General features: G+C 58.3%; 1 protein-coding gene across 12 annotated transcripts in view; it reads right to left on the bottom strand.

Moving 5' to 3' along the window:
- The window catches only part of Rimbp2 (RIMS binding protein 2), a 201,945-nt gene that overhangs the window by 94,159 nt on the left and 88,372 nt on the right, over window positions 1-19,414 (bottom strand). For all 12 annotated transcript variants that reach the window (XM_026408023.2, XM_026408035.2, XM_026408031.2 and 9 more), the window contains exons 3-4: window positions 11,423-11,512; window positions 4,013-4,135 (exon numbers count right to left, since the gene is read on the bottom strand). The gene's annotated coding sequence lies outside the window, so the exon portion shown is untranslated. The remainder of the gene's footprint in view (window positions 1-4,012; window positions 4,136-11,422; window positions 11,513-19,414) is intronic.

The following is a 19,414-nucleotide window of genomic DNA, read 5'->3' as shown; positions in this document are numbered from 1 at the left end:
AATCTCCCCAGTTTCTCTCCTAAGGGCACAAAATGGCCCCAAGAGCCCAGAGTTTTAGCACGGCTTCCCCGGAGAGAAGGATGACAAGTGGCTTCAGCTACTGGGAACGTCCTGAAGCATCTCTGCATGTCTCCTGGCCCCCTCTCCTGGGAGCTGAGACCGGGTCCCCTGCCCGTGGCTCCTTCTCCATCCTGGCTCCATGGAGACTGGCCAGACAGGGCCCAAGAGCAGCGGGGCCCAGCCTCCAGGAGGGCTGGAGTTCTGCCTCCCCTTCCCCTGGCTGCACCACCTCATTACCCGTGAGGCCCTCGTTCCCCTGACCTCGTCCCGAGGAAGGGGTGGGACAGCCACACACACCCAGATGTGAATCCACCAATGACCACTCTGAAAAATCACACAACCCAGAGGGACGGGAGGGGGATTTCGTAGGCAGGCGTGGTCACGGCGGGGACTCTGGTCAGCTCCATCATCATTCTCACTGGGCTGTTTGAGAAATCACTTGAGCCCCACCTCAGTCTCGCTTTTTTCATCAGAAGGTCTTGGTTTTAGAGGGAAACGGATCTGCACTTACGACCAGGGGTGGAGAGGTCTGGGAGCCCACTGTCACTGGGTCTCTGAGCCAGCAGGGCAATGCAGGGCTCCACACGGACCAGACCACGGGCCGGCGGCCATGTGCGCCTGTCAGTTCAGGTGGGGACCCCGTCCTGGGGCATGCCCCCAGAGGGTCCTCAGGTGGCCCTCAGAGTTCCCGAGGCTCTCAGCAACTCAGGCTAATTGAAACAGGTCGGGGTTCCAACTCCACTCAAGCCTCTGAGAACTCAGAGCCCTGCTGGGGCAGCACGGTGGCCCGTGGTCAGCAGGATTGTCCTCTGACCTGGCTATGCCGAAGGACAGGATGGCGTCCGGGGTGTTCTAAACCACGTCAGAGGATCCCCATCGGCACCGAGGAGCCTTGGGGTCCCTCGATGACAATAGGAATACCAGAAGAGTGAGAACCCCTGTGCTTCTCCATCGTCACCAACGGAGGCCAAGCTCCCACTCTGGGCAGCCACCTGCTGAGGGCGCGTCTGATGCCTGGCTGTGGCAAGTTCCAGTCAAGAGCACCAGGCTCCCTCTGCCTCTGCCCGCCTCCCCTCAGGGCCCCGCAAGAAAGCCCCCCATCCCACAGGCCTGGCCAGTGCACAGTGAGCACCTCCTGCCAATCAACTGCCATAGCACCACACCACAAAAAAGCACACGCCCTGCTTGGTGTCCCTGTGACCTTTCTGCCTTCTTTGGGAGAGCAGCCATCCTTTGAGAGGGTGCTTTGCCTGTCCTGTGGGAGGCCCTGTCAGGGCGGGCACTCCTCCACCCTCTTGCCCACTCGCTGAGGCTATCAAGATACCTTCAGGCAGTGCCCAGGATGCACCTGGCTCAGCCCCAGCTCGGGGACAGAGCAGACAAGAAGCCCCTGCCCCAACAAGAGGCATGCCCCAGGGCTAGCGTGGAGGAAAGCAGGGCCTGCCCCTGTGGTGACAGCAACAGGGACCCACCTGCAGGTGACACGGGGCAAGGCTGGAGGATGGGGACAGCTGACTGGCCAGACACGGGTGCATAATCTAAGTCTGCAGGAATCATCAAGGGCAGTGACCTGTGGGGCTGGGTGGGGAAGGGTCACCCTGGCAGAGGCCAGGGAGGGCAGCTGGGCTGCCTCTGTGAACAGAGAATGCAGTCCCCATGACAGACCAGGCAGCTCCCCACGGCTGGCCCTGGGTGGCAGGTGAGAACTCAGGCGAGGGGTGTCTCTTGTCATGGCCACCTGCTATGAGGAGCTCCTGTGGCCTCAGGCTTGGGCACAGAGTTCCTGCAGTGGTTTGGGACGGCGGCTTTCCTCTGCACACCTGGATTCACTTAGGTGCCAGGCAGAGGTGCCCACAGCACCAGGCACACTGCAGACCCTGGGCACCGAGCTTCCAGTGAGCTTCCCTGTCACTGATGTCACTCGCACAGACCCAGCTTGCTGCTAAAGTCCGAGTTCACCCCTAGGCCTCCTCCCCAGTCTCCCCCAAGGGCAGGTGACACCCGCACGTGGACGCCCATGGAGAGGAGGGTCACCAGGGACAGGTCAGCTTGCAGAGCAGGCTGGACAGAGCCTGGTGGGAGCCTGGCCAGCAGCTGTGCAAGGTCCAAGCACTGGGGCTCAAACCTGGGGCCACACAGGAAGGGCCGCCACAGGAGAAGCAAGGGGCACAGGCATGTGTGTGCTCAGGAATCTCAGGGCTGAGGGTTGTGGATTCACCCACCTGTTCTGCCTACAAAGAGGACTAAGGTTCCCCAGGGTGTGACAACCCCCAAGGATGTCCACCTCCCAGGAAAAGGGACTCTGCAGATGTGATTACATTAAGGACCTTGAAATTGGACGCTGCCCTAGGTCATCCAACCAGCTGATGTCGGGGTACATGGTCTCAGAGGAGGCGCTCCCTCCCTTGAAGGCCGTGGAGGTAGTGCTGAGGCGCGGGGGGTCAGCAGGAGCCAGAGAAGGCCAGGCCTGCAGGGGCCTGCAGAGGGCACAGCCTGGCAGAGGCTTCGCCTTTAGCCTGTGAGGCTCATTTTGGACTTCTGACCTCCAGAACCGTTTGGGAATACATCTGTGTTGTTTAAAGCCACCGAGCCACCATGGGGAGCTTTGTCACAGCCACAATAAGACAATACACTATGTCTCCCACCCCAGGACACTGGCACGGGGCCAGATAACCCTACTATGGAGCACTGACCAGAGTACTGAAGTTTCAGCAGCATCTCTGGCCTCTCTACCCATTTAGATGTCCAGGGCTCCCTTTCCCAGGCACACCAATCAAAAATGCCACCACACTGCCAAATGTCCCCAGGGAACTGCTGGTCCAAGTTGTTAATCAGACTCTGCAAGCTCCTTACTTCCAGGGATCCAGGGTCCACACCCCTCGTAATGCACCAAACACCCACTTGGAGCGTAGAGGGTGGGATAAACAGTGGCCTGTGCCCTCGTCAATGCCCTCAGTCCTGGAGGCCGTGGCCTAAGCCATTGTGCTGGCCATCTTCTCACCTGTGGCCTGTGCCAAGCTCTGAATACATGGAACCCCAGGGCAGGCTGAGCGGGCCTGCCAGTCTTGGTGACCAGCCTATTCAGGGCCAGGAGTCAGGGCCAGGAGTGGACCAACAGGGCATCTTGAATTCTTCATGGAGATGGAATTCGTCAGCCACAAAATCCACCAGTGTGTGCGCCCTGTGGTTCTGTATACGGCCACCGTCCCCGTCTGATTCCCATGGCCCCCAGGGAAACCTGGTCCCCATCGGCAGCCACTCCCACTGCACGCCCGTCATGTGCCATAGTCTGTGCCCCCGACTCTGCTCCAACAGTCCCCAGTGGGTGACCACTGGAGTCAAAGCCATTTCCTGCTCCAGGGGTGTGGGCAGGGCAGGTGCCCCCGAGAAACACTGCGGTGAGTACACTGGACAGTGGGACTGCAGTGGCCACACTGTTGCTTTCTAGAACAATGAGGATCCAAGAAATCAAACAGGAAGGGAGGAGAAAGGGAGGGAGGGAGGCAAGCTGACCGATTCACTCAGCCTAACTCGGCGATGTCAAGCCGCCCAACCCCACCAGGTGGACACTGAAGGAGCTGGCTCAGGGAGTGCAGCCTGAGGTAGCTGTGCTCTGACTTAGCTATTCTCCTACAGCAAAGGCCACTGGACATCTGGCAACAGCTTCAAATCCAGCAGACACTGGGCAGCAGCCGGCCGCTCCCTTTCCATCAGCAGAGCCACCCTCCGCCCGGCTCAGCTCTCTGTACCCTCAGAAATGGGAACGTGGAACTGGTTTACAGGGCTGCTTCCAGAAATGCTGGAATTGTGTCACCTGTGGGTTTCATACCATAGCAGGATAGGCACTGGGAGGGCCCCAAGCTCCAGGGGTCAAAGGTCTCGGCCTCCTGCGCTGGCCGCAGTGCCCCCTGCCCCACGCTGGCCTGCAGCACTGGGCATGTCGGCCGCCTACCTTCAGGACCTGCTCCAGGTTCTCCAGCTTGACTTGGAGCTGGTGTTTCTCCCTCAGGGCCGAATCGCGTTCTCTGGTCACTATGGTGAGTGTGCGGCTGAGCCGGGCATACTCTGCCTTCACCTGGGAGCAGAAGCGTTGAGGAAACAAAGGCTGTTACAGACTGCCCAGGGACCAGGTGGACACCCGGCCAGCTGACATCTGTTGCTTCCTTGTTAAGAGCCTCCTGTCCCTCCCTCCCCAGGGTAGACTTCAGGGTCCAGCCCTACTGGGCTGAGCACCTGTGGTCAAACTGGCCAATCAGCACCTGACCTCCCCCTTCGGCCCGCCCACCTCCAGCAAGGCATTGTGATTAGCTCTGGCTGGGAACGGGACCCAGACTGGCTGGTCAGTGCAATGCTATCCCCTGGACGTGGTGATTGACTGGAGTGGTCCTGCAGCCCTTTGCCATCCTGAGAGCCTGGGAGGAGACTGCTATCCATGGGAAGTTGAGGACAACAGACTACAGGTGTCATTGCCTGCTGTCATGAGGGCAGCACGGCCTGACTTCAAGGCCAGGTAAATGGACGCCAATCCCGGAACGCAAAGGGCAGATGGGGTGTTGACGGTCCTGGGCACCAGGACAAGCCCAACTGGAGCTGCTGTCTCCTCCGTTCCCACTGGGCCCGTTCGTTCACACCAACCCAAATTACTTCCTGTCCCTTCACCTGTGAGAGTCCTGACACACACCAGACTGTCACCCGATTGTGTAAGCATGCTAATTCCTCTGCCTAAAAACTTTACCCTGTCTCAGCCGAGGGTAAAAACGGCACAGAACTGCACATGTATGAGCACGGATTTCCCCAGGATCTAGCGCCAGGTCAGTTCCACCCTCAGGCTGTAGCCCCAGCCAAGCTGTGAGCTCACTGGCAGCCCCCTAGTCCCCCTCCGTCCCCGGCTCCTCTGCAGCAGGCCAGGGCATGCTCTGGTGAGGGGCCCGTGGCTGGCTCCAGCTGCCCTGCCCACTTGCCCATGGAGGCCATGTATCAAGGCCACAGCAGACTTGCCGTGTGCCTCCCTCCTCCCCAGAGTTAGAACATGCTTTGTGGCTTCAGTCACAGCCCATCAGGAAGCCACATTTCAGACACAGAAGCCTTTCTGTCACAGAGGCTTCGGTACTGAGGGCAGTGCCCAACTGGACAGTTCCCTGGCTCTGAAAGGAGGGCGCCACGTGGCCTTCCTCAGTGGAGGCAGTGCGTGGAAGCTACCTTAGGGGTCACAGCCAGGGCCAGCTCACGGGAGTCCTCACAGCCACTCAGCTGCCACCAAGCCCAGGGCCTGGAACTCGGAAGATGTCAGAAGCTGAAGGTGTCACAACCTCCTGGAACTCAGTGCCTCTCGTGAGCCTCAACCCAGGGCTACAGGTTGGCAGGAAGCCATCGCTTCTCACGTTCTTGCTGGTCAGGGAAATCAGACGTGGGATGAGGTGTGAGCACCCTGGAGCCCAGCCTCATGGGGACCAAGGAGTGCTCCCTGCAGCACTCCTCAGCTACTGCCTGGTTCCCACGGAAATCGGAATGAAACCAAACACCCTGATGCCAGGCTCTGCAGGACCTGACCTTCCCATTTGGTACCACCACTCACCATGCTGGGGACACCCCAGCCTTCTGTCCCCTAAACAAGCTAAGCTCATTCCCACCCCAGGGCCTTTGCACTGGTGGACTCCATTGCCTGGCACAGCCCCATCTGCTCCCACTAAGCCCCGAGTCACGCTGCATGCCACCTTGGGTAGGCTGCCCAGCCTGTGGAGGGAACAGCCCCTCGCCCTCGCCCTTGCCCTCACAAAGCTAGGGAGATAATGGCCACAGCCCTTGCCCTCCTGCCCAGACAGCACCACCTGGAGCTCAGTCACGTCCCTCACAGCTGCACTTGGTCAAGGACATCCTCCTGGGGATGAGCCAGGCTGCTCCCCACTGAAGAGCAAGGGCAGGGCCCCAGCATAGCCAGGCTGGAGCCAGCAGCCCCTCCTCTGTCCTGCCCTCAGGGGGGCTAAGATGGTTCATTTGTACGAGATTTTCTTATTTTGACCAGATGAGGTGGACAGGGACACTCAGGAGGGCTGGGACAGCCTCAAAATCCCAAATACCTATGTGTGACGTCCCTATGAGGCCTCATAATTTTTCAATAGAATGCCTCAGGAAAGGGGACATAGCAAGACCCCCTGACCATCATCCACAGCTCTGTGCACAGCTGGACCTAGACTTCCTGCTGGCCAGTTTCTGGCCAATGGGTAGGAGTGTCACCAGGCCACAGGTTCTTAGACGATGAGCTCAGGGCCTACCTAGCATCTGACCTGGGGTCAGGACGCAGAGCTGCCCCAGGACCTACTGAGATGGGACAGCCAAGGGACCAATAGAGCAGCATGGTGGCCTGGGCCTCGCAGCCAGCCCTCCTCTCATGCCCACTGCAGACCACAGGTGCACAGTGACACCTGGCCAGGAAGCCCACCGCTCCCAGCAGCAGGCACTCTGCGCCAAGCCCCCCTCGAACACTGGCCTGCCACAGGAACGGCTTCCCCAACTGGGAGGCTGCACAGGCCCCGCTGGCCCAAGTGACGATAGAATTTGATTATATTTTTGAAAACAGTACAAAGCCTGGTTTGTGGGCCCACAAGACCTTGAAGACAGCTCAGCCCTGTGTCCCGGGTCCCACTGTGGCGTCTTCCGCAAGGCTCCTTCCAGAAGGGACACAGGCCCATGTTCCAGACAGTCCAACAGCACGTCCTGTACCTGAGAACCAGTCCTTTCTGTGCCGCTTCAGGGAAAGTGCCGACAGCACGTCTCCTTGCGGCCATAATTAAGAGCTCTGATAATTAATGTCACTGTCAATCAGGGCAGGTTGCAAGTGCAGGCAGGAACTGACAAGGAAATTAGTAGAGGGTCCCTCCACTTCTGCAGGTTGAGTGGACACCCCACATGCTCCCCACCATGAATCTAGGCCATGTTCAGCACTGTCCTCACCAGAAGGAACCCCGCACTCCCGCACTCCGGGACAGGAGGGTGCTCAGCACCAAGGACAGCTCTGGGAGCTGCTATCTCCCTACGCTCTCCACACCTCCCTACAGTAGCTAGCCACCCCGAGCCCTGATGTCCAGCTCTGCTGCGTCCACGTCCGAATGCACCATGGTGAATCAAAACCACAATGCACAGTTAAAACCACAACAATGATAATGGAGGGGGACAGTCCAGCAGAGGGGGCAAGGGAGGGGAGGGAGAGGAAAGGTGCAGAGTGCCCGTAGGAATGTGGCAGAAGGAATCCACTCTTATCATCAAAAAAAAAAAAATAGAGAAAGAGACATAAAGGACAGAAGGAGGGAGGGAGGGAGGGAGGGAGGGAGGGAGGGAGGGAGGGGAAGGGGAAGGGCGGAGGGGCCCCTGAAGGCTGGCTGGCATGAGTGACCAGGCCTGGGCAAGTCCCTGCCACTCAGCTGCCCCACCTCTGCCTGGTGAGCCCCTGGCTCCTCAGATGTCCCTGCTGAGTGGAAGGGACGGCCAGCTCTGCTCTGTGCCTCACAGCCCCTTCAAAGGCCACTTTGGGAAGACAGCAGGAGATAAGGGGACTGAATGTGAGTCCCCTGGAGCTGGGACACCAGGCATAGCAAGAAGGCTGCGAGGGGAGGCTGCCTCCACCACAGCACCGGCCCGGCCAAGGCCCGCGGGCCCTGCTCCAGCTCTCCGCCCTCGCTGGGCTGGAGACCCCCTGCCTGGCAGAAGCCATGAATACCCAAGGAGAGACTGGCACAGACTGCGGACAGCCCCCCAGGACCGCTCCCACCCGCCCACAGCTGACACCTGAAGCCACCACTGCTGTGTGGTTCGCTCCCCTGGCTGGGAGGGGGCTGGGAGGGGCCTTCTGTGTCCACTCCTCGGAGTGGGAGTCTCCTGGAGCCCCTACCGAGAACTGGCCTGAAGGTGGGAGCTGGGGGCCAGGGAAGGGCCCTGAGTGGAGAGGAGGGGACGCAGTAAGCACGTGTTTCTAAAATGTGACAAGATACACACCAGATCTGTCCTCCAACCATTTTTTAGAGTACATCTGTGGCGCTAAATACACATTGTCTGCAGGCACCACCACCGCCATCTCCAGGGCTCCGTCCCCAGCAGGGGACACGCCACCCCTCCCCACCCCCATCCTGCACTCCACCCTCTATTCCTGTGGCTTGGAAGCTCAGGGAGCCTCATGCACCTGGACCCGGAGGCCCTCATCCTTCTGTGGCTGGCAGTTACACTGGGTGGGTTGCCCCCAGGCCTGTCTTCAGGGTCACCTGTCAGAACCTCCTTCCTTCCTGGGGCTGAGTGGCGTTTTGTGTATCCATCTATCCACTGGTGCACACCTGGGCGGCTCCCACCTGTTGGCTACCATCATCTGTAGCCCACGTGTACAAACACCTCTTTGATGCTTCAGTTGTGATTCTTTTTTTATTATTTTAATATTTTTTAGTTGGTGATGGACCTTCAGTTTTTTGCTTATTTGTAAGTGGTGCTGGAAACCAAACCCAGTGCCTCACCCGTATGAGGCAAGTGCTGTATCGTTGAGCTGCAACTCCAGCCCCTGCCTGTGGTTCCTTTGCATGCATACCCTGGAGTGGGATCACTGTTCATGCATAACATCCTATTTTTAAATTCTGGGGGCCTCCGTGGGGATGGCAGCAGTTCACACACCCACCCACAAGGCACAAGGTACACTTTTTCCACATCCTCATCAACACTCGTAGTTTTCTTAAAAACACCTCCCGGGGGGAAATGGCCAAGGAAGAAGGCAGGGACACAGGTATCAAGGTCTTGGCAGTGAGTTGTCAGAACTGTCATTCTTTGATCTATGCACTGGTAGAGCTGCCAAGTCAGCAGCTCAGAGCCACCCACCCCACAAACCAGCACCCAGGGTGCTCCACCTGTCCCAGGGGCTGCAGGCTCAGATGGGAAAGACCATGAACGTGCAGGGGACAGACAGACACATCATTGAAGATGTGTTCCACCAAGAGGGGCCAAGAGATTAAAGAACAGGCACCAGGTGAGTTCACACAGGGAAAAGGGAAGGGAGACACTCAAGTGGGCAGCTTTGCCAAGGGACTTTAACTTGAAACTTCAATGAAAGGCAGCTGCCAGCCACTGGAAGATGGGGGAGCAGAGAAGATGGTCCAAGCAGAGTGGACCATCAGGAGCTGTGCCCAGCTCAGTGTGCAAGGAAGAAATGTCAGAGTGATGGAGCCTCACAGTGAGGGGAACTGCCAGTAATAAAGGTTACCACGGGCAAACCCAGTGGTGCCTACAGGACAGGAGGGGAGGGGCCATGCAGAGGAGCAGAGCTGGGGCCTGGGAGAGGAAGGGGTGGTCCAAGGGGAGGAGGAGTGTGGGCCAAGGGGAGGAGGGCAGCTGAGGCCTAAGAGAGAAGGAGGGATGGCCCAGAAGAGGGGCAGGGTCAGGCCCAGCAGAGTTCGAGAAGGGCCAGGCCCAGCAGAGGAGGAGGGTCAGGCCTAGCAGAGGAGGAAGATCAGACCCAGCAGAGGGGGAGGACCAGGCCCAGCATAGGAGGAGGACCAGGCCCAGCAGAGGAGGAGGATCAGACTTAGCAGAGGAGGAGGACTGGCTCACCAGAGGGGGAGGACCAGACAAGCAGAGGGGGAGGATCAGGCCTAGCAGGGGAGGAGGACAGGCTCCGCACAGGGGGAAGACAGGCTCAGCACAGAGGGAGGACCAGCCCAGCAGAGGAGGAGGGCCAGGCCCAGCAGAGGAGGAGGGCCAGGCCCAGCAGAGGGGGAGGACCAGGCCAGCGGAGGAGAGGGACCAGGCCCAGCAGAGGAGAGGGACCAGGCCAGCGGAGGAGAGGGACCAGGCCCAGCAGAGGAGAGGGACCAGGCCCAGCAGAGGGGGAGGACCAGACCCAGCAGGGGGGAGGATCAGGCCCAGCAGAGGAGGAGGGCCAGGCCAGCAGAGGAGGAGGGCCAGGCCAGAAGAGGGGGAGGACCAGGCCAGCAGAGGAGGAGGGCCAGGCCCAGCAGAGGGGCAGGGTCAGGCCCAGCAGAGGGGCAGGGTCAGGTCCAGCAGAGGAGGAGGGCCAGGCCTAGCAGCGGGGGAGGATCAGACCCATCAGAAGAGGAGGACCAGGCCCAGCAGAAGGGGAAGACCAGGCCCAGCAGAGGGGGAGGACCAGGCCTAGAAGAGGGGGAGGACCAGGCCCAGCAGAGGGGAAGGACAAGGCCAGCAGAGGGGGAGGACCAGGCCTAGCAGAGGGGGAGGACCAAGCCCAGCAGAGGGAGAGGGCCAGGCCCAGCAGAGGGGGAGGACCAAGCCCAGCAGAGGGAGAGGGCCAGGCCCAACAGAGGGGAAGGACAAGGCCAGCAGAGGGGGAGGACCAGGCCTAGCAGAGGGGGAGGACCAAGCCCAGCAGAGGGAGAGGGCCAGGCCCAGCAGAGGGGGAGGACCAAGCCCAGCAGAGGGAGAGGGCCAGGCCCAACAGAGGGGAAGGACAAGGCCAGCAGAGGGGGAGGACCAGGCCTAGCAGAGGGGGAGGACCAAGCCCAGCAGAGGGAGAGGGCCAGGCCCAGCAGATGAGGAGGATAAGGCCCAGCAGAGGGGGAGGACCAGGCCCAGCAGAGGGAGAGGGCCAGGCCCAGCAGATGAGGAGGATAAGGCCCAGCAGAGGGAGAGGACCAGGCCCAGCAGGGGAGGAGGACCAGGCCCAGCAGAGGGGGAGGACCAATCCAGTAAAAGGGAGGACCAGTCCAGCAGAGGGGGAGGACCAAGCCAGCAGAGAGGGAGGACCAGTACAGCAGAAGGGGAGGGCCAGGCCCAGCAGAGGGGGAGGACCAGGGGAAGCACAAGAAGGGGACAGGGGCCGGGTGTGGTGGCGCACACCTATAATCCAGCAGCTCAGGAGACTGAGAGAGATAGATGATGAGTTCAAAGCCAGCCTCAACAAAAGCAAGGCGCTAAGCAACTCAGTGAGACCCTGTCTCTAAATAAAATACATAAAGGGGCTGGGGCTGGGGCTCAGGGGTCGAGTACCCCTGAGCTTAACCCCAGGTACCAAAAAAGAGAACAGGGTCTAGAAGAGGAGGGCTGGGGCCCAGGTGGCACTGACCAACCCGTTGGTGCGATAGACTAGGGGCAGTAGAATGCAGGACACCCTGGCATTTGGGCTGAGCTGTGGAGGACGAGGAAAATTCAGCAGGAGGACAGAGGTCTATGGACACGGGAGGCTGTCCCATGTCCCATATCTGGCCTTCTTGGGGACATGGAGACCCGGGCCTGTGGGAAGACCCCTAGAGGGCATGCGTACAACACTGGCCTAAGCAGCAGACAGGATACCTGGGGTCTTGGCCCCTCACCTTGGGGTGCTCCCCCCCCGGGGGGCCTCCTGATGGGGTGACATTACCTGGTCATGCTGCCGGCCCCTTGTAGGTAGGCCTGCATAACGGGTTGTCAGGCGACGGTCTCCGTGGGCAGCATCCTTCAGTTCATCTTCCTGTGATAAAAGGAAAGGGCATGAGAGGTCAGACCCAGCTTGAGAAACTCCACAGGAACTAGACCCGGGGTCAGGTACCAATTCTGAACCCACAGGTCTGTGTGCTTTGAGAGTTTTCCCCATCCACAAAATCGAACCAATAACATCCTACAAGGACAAACTCCTCCGCAGAGCAGGGCTGTAGGAATGCAGCCAGTTACACCCCAGTTCTGATGGCCAAGGAAAAGCCTGCACCCATTTATTTTACTCCACCTCATTGGTCCAGGTCAGCTGCCTAACCCCACAAAATCAGCCTCCCCAAGAGAAAGGCTGAGGATGCCAAGGCAGTCTCCCCAAACCAGTCCACGCAAGAACGGGCACTCAGGGGCCACTCACTACCCCAGTGCCCACTGCAAGGAGCCAGCCACAGAAAGATGCCCAAAGCAACACCAGCCTCCAAATGCACAGCCCCACACCCTGTGCTTCCAGAATCAGAAACCGCCCAGCAGACCACCAAGGCCCAGAGCAGCCAAGTGGGAAGAACCCCACCCATGGACCAGATCTCCAGGTAAGAAGGAGGTACCAGCCAGAGCCTGCTCAGACCCCGGGCCCCGTGCACCAGTGATGTGCATCTCCCTTTGTGCACAGGAGCTCCCAGGGGCACAGGGGGGAACACAGCTGGCTTCCTGGCTGATGCAGACTCAGCCCACTCTCCCTTGCCACAGCCGCGCACAGTTGCTACTCCGATACTCATGTGTTGTGGCACCTGGGGAGCGTTCAGAAAGTGTCTACTGCTCACCCTTCTGACACTGTTCGGGTGCTGGACAGCAAGAAGACTTACCCTGGAAGGCCTCATAAGTGACGCCGTGCAGGACAAGAGCCGTCTTCCCAGGGAAATGGCCACTGCTCCAATTAAATTGAGCCTTTCTGAATTAATCAGCACCACCCCAGGAATGCTAAGCGGAGCAGAGATCACCTCAGGTAGCAGCTGCATACTGAGACCAGAAGGCCTCCCGAAGATGTGGGCTTGTAGCCGCAACACGACAGAACGAGTCTCCCAGCAGCCAGCGCGGGCGGCACCAGGAGGACAACTCACAGGAGGAGGAGGAGGAGGAGGGCTGGGCGGGTCCAGCATGATCTGGAGCAGGGTCTTCATGGCCTGCTAAGGGGGCCAGCACCCAGTGCCTTAGTCACCCCTGAGCACACCTGGGCTGCCTGAAGCATGATGAAGCCACCATGGGCCGTGACACTATCCATTGCTGACCACATCTGAGGGCCAGTAAGTAAGCCTGACGACACACGCCCACGGGCAGGAGAGGGGAGTATGACTCACACTGGGCCGGGACTGCAGTGAGGAGGGACTTCCGGAACACTTGCTGCGCAGGGTCCCACCAGTCCCATCTTTGGGACCTAGATGAGGGTGTGATGACGGACGGCCCCCCACCCCCATGCATCTCCACCTCCTGGGAAGTTCAGCAGCTTTCTTACCCAGGGAGGACCAACAAGCAATGCAGACAGCAATTGCCTTAGGTGCCCCAGGCTGAAAGCCACACAAAGGGGCTCTGGGGAAGGAACATGGACCCAGAGCAGCACCTCCCCAGAACCAGAGCACAATGTGGAGCCGCAGGGTCAGCAACCCAGGCAGGAAGAGGCATGGGCCTCACCGCACTCCACAGAGGAGCACACTGCAGGGTTGGGCTCCCAGCACCTGGCCAACAGTTCTGGGCTAGATTTGAGGACTGCAGGGTAGAAAGGAAGGGAGTCTTGGCCAGACGCGCAGAGAATGTGGCACCAGAGTGCGAGAGGGCCGGGGAGCTCAGGGACGCAGGTGGCCCGGTGTGGCTGCTGAGTGAGTGTGGGGAAGGTGGGGCAGGGAGCGGGAAGGAGGCTGCAGCCCAGGGGTCTGTCTGCTCCCTAGGACATCAGATCTCTGTTCAGTGTGCCCCCAAACTCGCCCTCCTGGAGAGTGCCAGCCAAGGGGATTTTGACCCATTGGCATGCACTAGGGACTCATTAGGGGGCCTGGTTTGATATTGTGGCCACTTTCCCCTAAATTATGGGCAAGAAGTGAATTCCAGTGGGGGCAAGAAGTGAATTCCAGTGGGGACAAGAGGAGGGAGAACTGAACCGCACACAGGAAGGGGTGTGTGACCTATGTGGGCCAGAGGATTGATGAGGAGGGGCACTTGGACATCTCAAGGGATGGGTCACACAGAACTGGGACCAGCATCGCCAGCTGGGCTTGTGGCAAGCAGTGGTCACTATGGATTTCTCTGCATTTTCCCTGTTTTGATGTTTGCTACTAATTCAAATAAACCCAGGCATCATGCTCTCCTTCCCAAGATGAACCATCAGGTCAAATGTGGCTTTAAAACGGAGCACTTTGTAAAAGAAGTCAGACTGTTTGGAGTCAAGAGTATTGGCAGGGTGGGCAAGGGAGCCACATGATGGTAGGAGCTACCCACGTTCAGAGAGAGGAAGGGCAGGCAGCAAAGACACCCTCAGGCATCTGCTGCTGGCCCAGGCCACCCTGACCCAAGTCCCTGTGGCGAAGACCTGGGTGCTGGTGGCGAAGCCCTGGGTCCTGGTGGCTGTTTGGAGAGAGGCATTCTGGGAGGCATTTAAGGGTAAATGAGGTCATAGAGTAGTTTCAATCTGATAGGATCGGTGTCCTTGTAAGAAGAGGAAAATCAACGTCCCCCTCTCCCTCCCACCACGGCCACCTGAGGGCACCCAACAGCACACCAAGCCACGAGGAGACTCCACTGGGAACGGCCCTCCTAGTCTTGGACTTGCAGCCTCCGGAACTGAGAGGAGGCCACGGGGAGACCTGAGCTGACTCACCAGCCCTGCCTAGGACAGCGAGGAGAGGGCAGAGCATCCCCAAGGCTGCCCAAGAGCAGTGCAAGGGTTAGACAAGGGAGGAGCTGGGTCTCAACCACCCCATCCCCTCCAGGAACATAGAAGAATCCAAGTTCAAAGGGCAACATGGCCACTTCCCTGGAGAAAAGCCCAGGCAAGAAAGGACAGGCACATTGCCCAATAACTGGTGGGCACTTCTTCCAAGCCCAGGGCTCAGTGGACGGCTGGGACAAGTGCCCTGGAAATAGCCCCACCCTCCAGCCCATGGGCCAAGCAGACAGTGTGGGCCACACACACGAAGGTGTTAGCCATTTGGGCGGCCATGGGAAGCAAAGAGAGGACTCAGTCACTCCTAGGACAGGCCTGGCCTCAGAGGTGAGTCAGAGTGGTCCACATCTGACTACAATACCCAGTGCCAGCACCACCTGACTGAAACCCTGGTGCCCAGTCCCCCACAGCACCAGGCAGGTGGAAAGTGGATTGCGGTGGAGGCAGAGCTGCTCCCAGGCTTGCATGGCTGGCTGCTTCTGAGTAGGGAAGGCAGGATGAGCCCCTCAGTGTGGGAGCGGACACTTCTCCAACATGTGGAGTCCCAGTGGCTTCCGCCTCGCTGCCTCTTGCACAGACACACAGTCCAGCCCAGCCATCCACCACCTGCCCTTCTGATTCTGGAGGCTGCATAGGGACCCAGGGAAGCCGTTGGGCTGGAGGCAGGATGAGGGGCTCCTCCAAGGCAGACTGTGTGATATGAAGTCCACGGTGAGAGAAGGCACCCATGCAGCAGAGCTAGAGGTCCATGTTGGGGCTGGGCTGGGTGAAGGTGGGGCCTGGGAGTGTGGGTGGGGCTGCAGGTGCAGAGTGGGAAGAAGTCAGGCACCTGGAGACTTGGGATCCCTGAGGCTTAGGGAGTCTGGGTCCCCTGTGTGGAATCTGGGGATGCTCTGTGGACGGGCCACTGTATGGCCAAGTTCTCAGGGACCCTGACATGGTCCTGATGGGAAAGTCCTTCAAACAAGGACGTCCCTGGAACTATGGGACATCGTGGTCTCCCAGCAACACCATAGAAAAGTAGGTGAACTCAGCTGTCACCTGCAGGTGAGGACCCTGCTAATGGGAATCCAGCAGCCAGAGGTCCCAGAGAGAGACAGGCTGTGATTCAGGTTTCAGAAGGACATGGCTGCCACAAGAAGGTGGAGACAGGGGCTCTAGAGGCAGCAAGCAGCAGCCTCCCCTCCTCAGGTGAGCATAGCCCAGGTGGCTGCTGGGAAAGATGGGGACCAGGTAAGGCCTGGTGACTCCTGGAGAGTGAAGGTGGGTCTGCAGGAAGGCGCAGGCCTGGAGGAGAAGCAGAGCACTCTGGGATGGGAGGAGCAGGGGAGTCACATCTAACCTGTGCCCGCCCTGGGTCCTGGCTCCTGGGCTGAGCCCAGGGCTGGCCCCTGCCCATTCTCCTCATCCTTGTCCAGTCCTCACAGCACCCTAGCTCGACATGGATGTGACCCCTCTTGTCATATGTAGAAACTGAGGCACAAGGGGCTTGGCAGCCTGAGCAGGTAGCCCCCACCTAGCAAGTGGTGGGGCAGGTCAAGCCTGGGCAAGGCATCCACAAGGGCCTATGCACCTGGTTCCCTTCATGAAGGTGGCCCCCTGGTCCTGAGGGTGAGTAATGAGGCTCAGAAGCGCCTATAACTGAAGGTTCTGGAAGGCGCTTTGAGCTGGTGACTGTAGGTGCAGTCTCAAGGAGCCAAGAAGCTCTCAGAGACATGACATCTGAATGACAGAACACACGTCTGCCCCACCTTGCCCCTCGGTACTGAGTTCCAATGCCGGCACTGTGTTCATGCCCAAAGCCCAGGACCAGAGGGGCTTTTGTCAGATGAGGCCAAATGACTTCACAGGATGCAACAATCAAAGATTCTGCAGGAGTCTAGAGGAGCTCCCTGGCAGGGGTGGGAGGGAGCCTTCAGGCAGCTGCAAACAGCAGCTCTTCAGCGGGGGAGTCGGTAACGCTAACCGTGTGGGCCTCACGCATTCACTTCTCCCTCATCTGTTAATTTGCTTTGGCTTAAAGGCTGTGAAAGTTTTACAACCAGTTTTATCTCTGGACACATGTAATTACATCACGAATCACAAACATGCAATGCCATTATGCTCATCGAGGATGCATGCCGTGTGTTAGGATGTGAGCCCCAGCCGGAGGATGCCGTCCCGGAGGGCATCCTCAGCACCAGCTACAACATACAGGAAAATCACTCAAGTTGACCCTGAAACATGCTTCATGATGTTTTTTCCTTCCTCCTAAACAGTGTTCATAAGTGTCACAGCCTGGTGGCCCGGGCAGGGAGATGGAGTCCCCAGAGGAGAGGAAGGGGCTGTGGGGGGGGGGGGAGCTATGGTAGAGCCTGGAGGGATGGAGGGGAGAATGGGATAGAACTGGGGTGCCATGGCCTCTGGGCCCACTCCTGTCCCCAGGCCAATGCCCAGGACAGTAACAGGTCCTCCCCAAGGACCCCAGGATGTAGAGGACCTTGATTTGGGGCCTCGTCTTCACGTTTAGCAAATGTGATTTTGAGAAAAGCATTTCACCCTTCCAAGTACTCCTGGCAACTTAAGTGAGATCATTCATGTAAACGCACTTGGCAAACTGTAAAGCACAATTTGGGTGTGAAATGTGATTATGCAAATAAGGGGGCTGCTGCCACCACCATCATATAGGCTCCCAGCAGCCACAGGGAGGGCGGAGAGATCCAAACCTCTAATTCCCTGTTTTGAGAAAAAGCTGATCACAGAGCCCTTGCCCAGTGGGCCCCGTGCACACCACTCCTGATCCCTTGGATGGCTCAGTACCACATGTGCCAATCACACAGCTCCAGAGAAGCTCACTGCGCTCTCTAGAACCGTCTTCCTGCCACCGGGAATGCACAGCAGGCTGGGATGAAGACTCACAGCATGCTCAAGTACAGCTTCCGTGGTGCCTGTCGCCCCAGCTCACGCACTCCTGCAAAGGGCACACGGCCTGGTAGCGAAGAGCAAGCACACATAGGAGCCCATGAGGTCACCCTGGTCAGTGCCTTTGGAACACAGGCTGCCCCACAGCAGCAGGGGGGACATCTGAGACACTGCGATGGAAGATGGAAAAGAGCTCAGGGACCTCAGAGCGTGGAAGAGTCACCTCAGGACCACATGCACTCTGGGACACGCCCTCGGTAGTGAAAGCAGTGTGCAAACCTAACCGTGCACATCTGCCACAGCCCTGATCAGATGTCAAGGTGTGTGAACCCTCCGAGTGCTCCTCGGAGCAGATGGACCACAGAGTGGAGCATCATTCAGCCTGAGGAAGGATCATGGCCGCCCTGCCACATGAGTGCCCTGGGAGATAGGCTGCCAAGGGAACGCAAGCAGACGTGGTCACTGGTGTGTGGGCTAATTCCACCCACGGCAAGTATTCAGACAGGCAGATCCACAGACAGAGAGCACCTTGATGGCCACCAGGCTGGAGGAGTGATGAGGCTCCCCTATGGGTGACAGAATGTGCTGGCACTAGATGGGGCCTCAGGACACCATGCAGGCCCCAACTGCCACTGTGCATGGTAAGGTCTGCATCACGGGGATCCTACCTCCATCTGAGCTCCCCAGCAAGCCCAGGTGCCACCCAGGAAGAGGCTCACCTGCATCCATCAGGGTGCTCCCAGGAGCATCCCATGCTGAGAGGACCTCCCCCCCCCCCCCAGTGAGGGCCACCAAGTGTGACTACCTCTGTCCCCTGCATACCTGTGCCTCTGAATACTGCCACACTAAGCCTGGTCCTCAGACCACGAGCGGCAGCCCCTGGGACAGACACACACCTGCTGCATTGGGCTGCCTAAGGATTCAACTCCCAACTCCTACAGAGGAGTTCCAGGGCACCTGTGATGGAGACGCTTACAAGGTAAGGCGGTTTAGAATAATAGTCATGAAAAGGAAGAGAATAATGTGCAGACAGACGGACAGCCAGAGACCACGTGGAAGGGACTTCCACCCACTGGCTGAACAGCCCATCACCTCCAGGCTTGCCTGCTGCTCCTGCGGACAGGGCAACCCATCAACTATAACTTTGCTAATGGAAAGGACGAGCCTCTTAGGGCCCTACCACAAATACCAGAGCAATGAGGATGTTTAAGTGCCGTTTTAAGAAAGTGTTTGCTTTTTCAGCAAGTGATTTGTCAGGGTGGCTTCGAGACGGCCCTGCCCTCTAAGGGCGCCTGAGCTTCCTTCTCTCCTCCACCTGGGCGTCCTCCTTTGCCTGCAAACCCCAGCAGGGCCCCTTCAGTCACAGGAGAAAATGAGACTGGATTCTGCAAACAGCCCCACTGCAAGTGCCACAGCCGCCCACACACACTTAGAAAGATTAGACTCTCCCCCAAGCTGACCACTGTGCCCTGCACACCTGTGCCTCTGAATACTGCCACACTGAGCCTAGTCCCCAGCCCACGGGTTGGTTGATCAGTTACCAATTGAGTTTATTTATGCCAGACCAACTCAGAGACCTCTGGGGGTTTGGAAACGTGTCCTGACCCACCTCTATCTTATTGCAAGGACCATCTGGGGCCACAGAAATCCGATCAGACCTCCTTCCACATGGATATTTTCAGATGTTTTTAAGTTAGCTTTTTAAATTACAGTAATATACACAAAATCACACAAACCACAGGTGTTAACCATCACAAGGACCCACACCCGCGTAACCATGGCCTCTGCTTGCCCAAAAGACCTCCCTCCTGCCTCCTCGAAGTTGAGACTCCTCCAGAAGGTTCAAACACACACCCCAGATTTGCATTGCTGCTCATCAACTCTGTCAATGAAACAGAAAGGCCTTTTGTTTGTCCTCACCATTAGCCTAGGACCCCCACGTGTTCCAAGAGGACCTTTCAGACCAACTCTTACTGAACCCTGGGGTTGTTCTGGTTTTTCTTTTTTTTTTTTAATTTTTTAAAATTTTTTTTTTATTGTTGGTTGTTCAAAACATTACATAGTTCTTGATATATCATATTTCACATTTTGATTCAAGCGGGTTATGAACTC

This window comes from Urocitellus parryii, chromosome 3 (assembly GCF_045843805.1).
Source record: "Urocitellus parryii isolate mUroPar1 chromosome 3, mUroPar1.hap1, whole genome shotgun sequence".
NCBI classification, from domain to species: Eukaryota; Metazoa; Chordata; class Mammalia; order Rodentia; family Sciuridae; genus Urocitellus; species Urocitellus parryii.
Note: the sequence above shows the minus strand (reverse complement) of the source record. Positions and strands in the feature narration are given on the sequence as shown.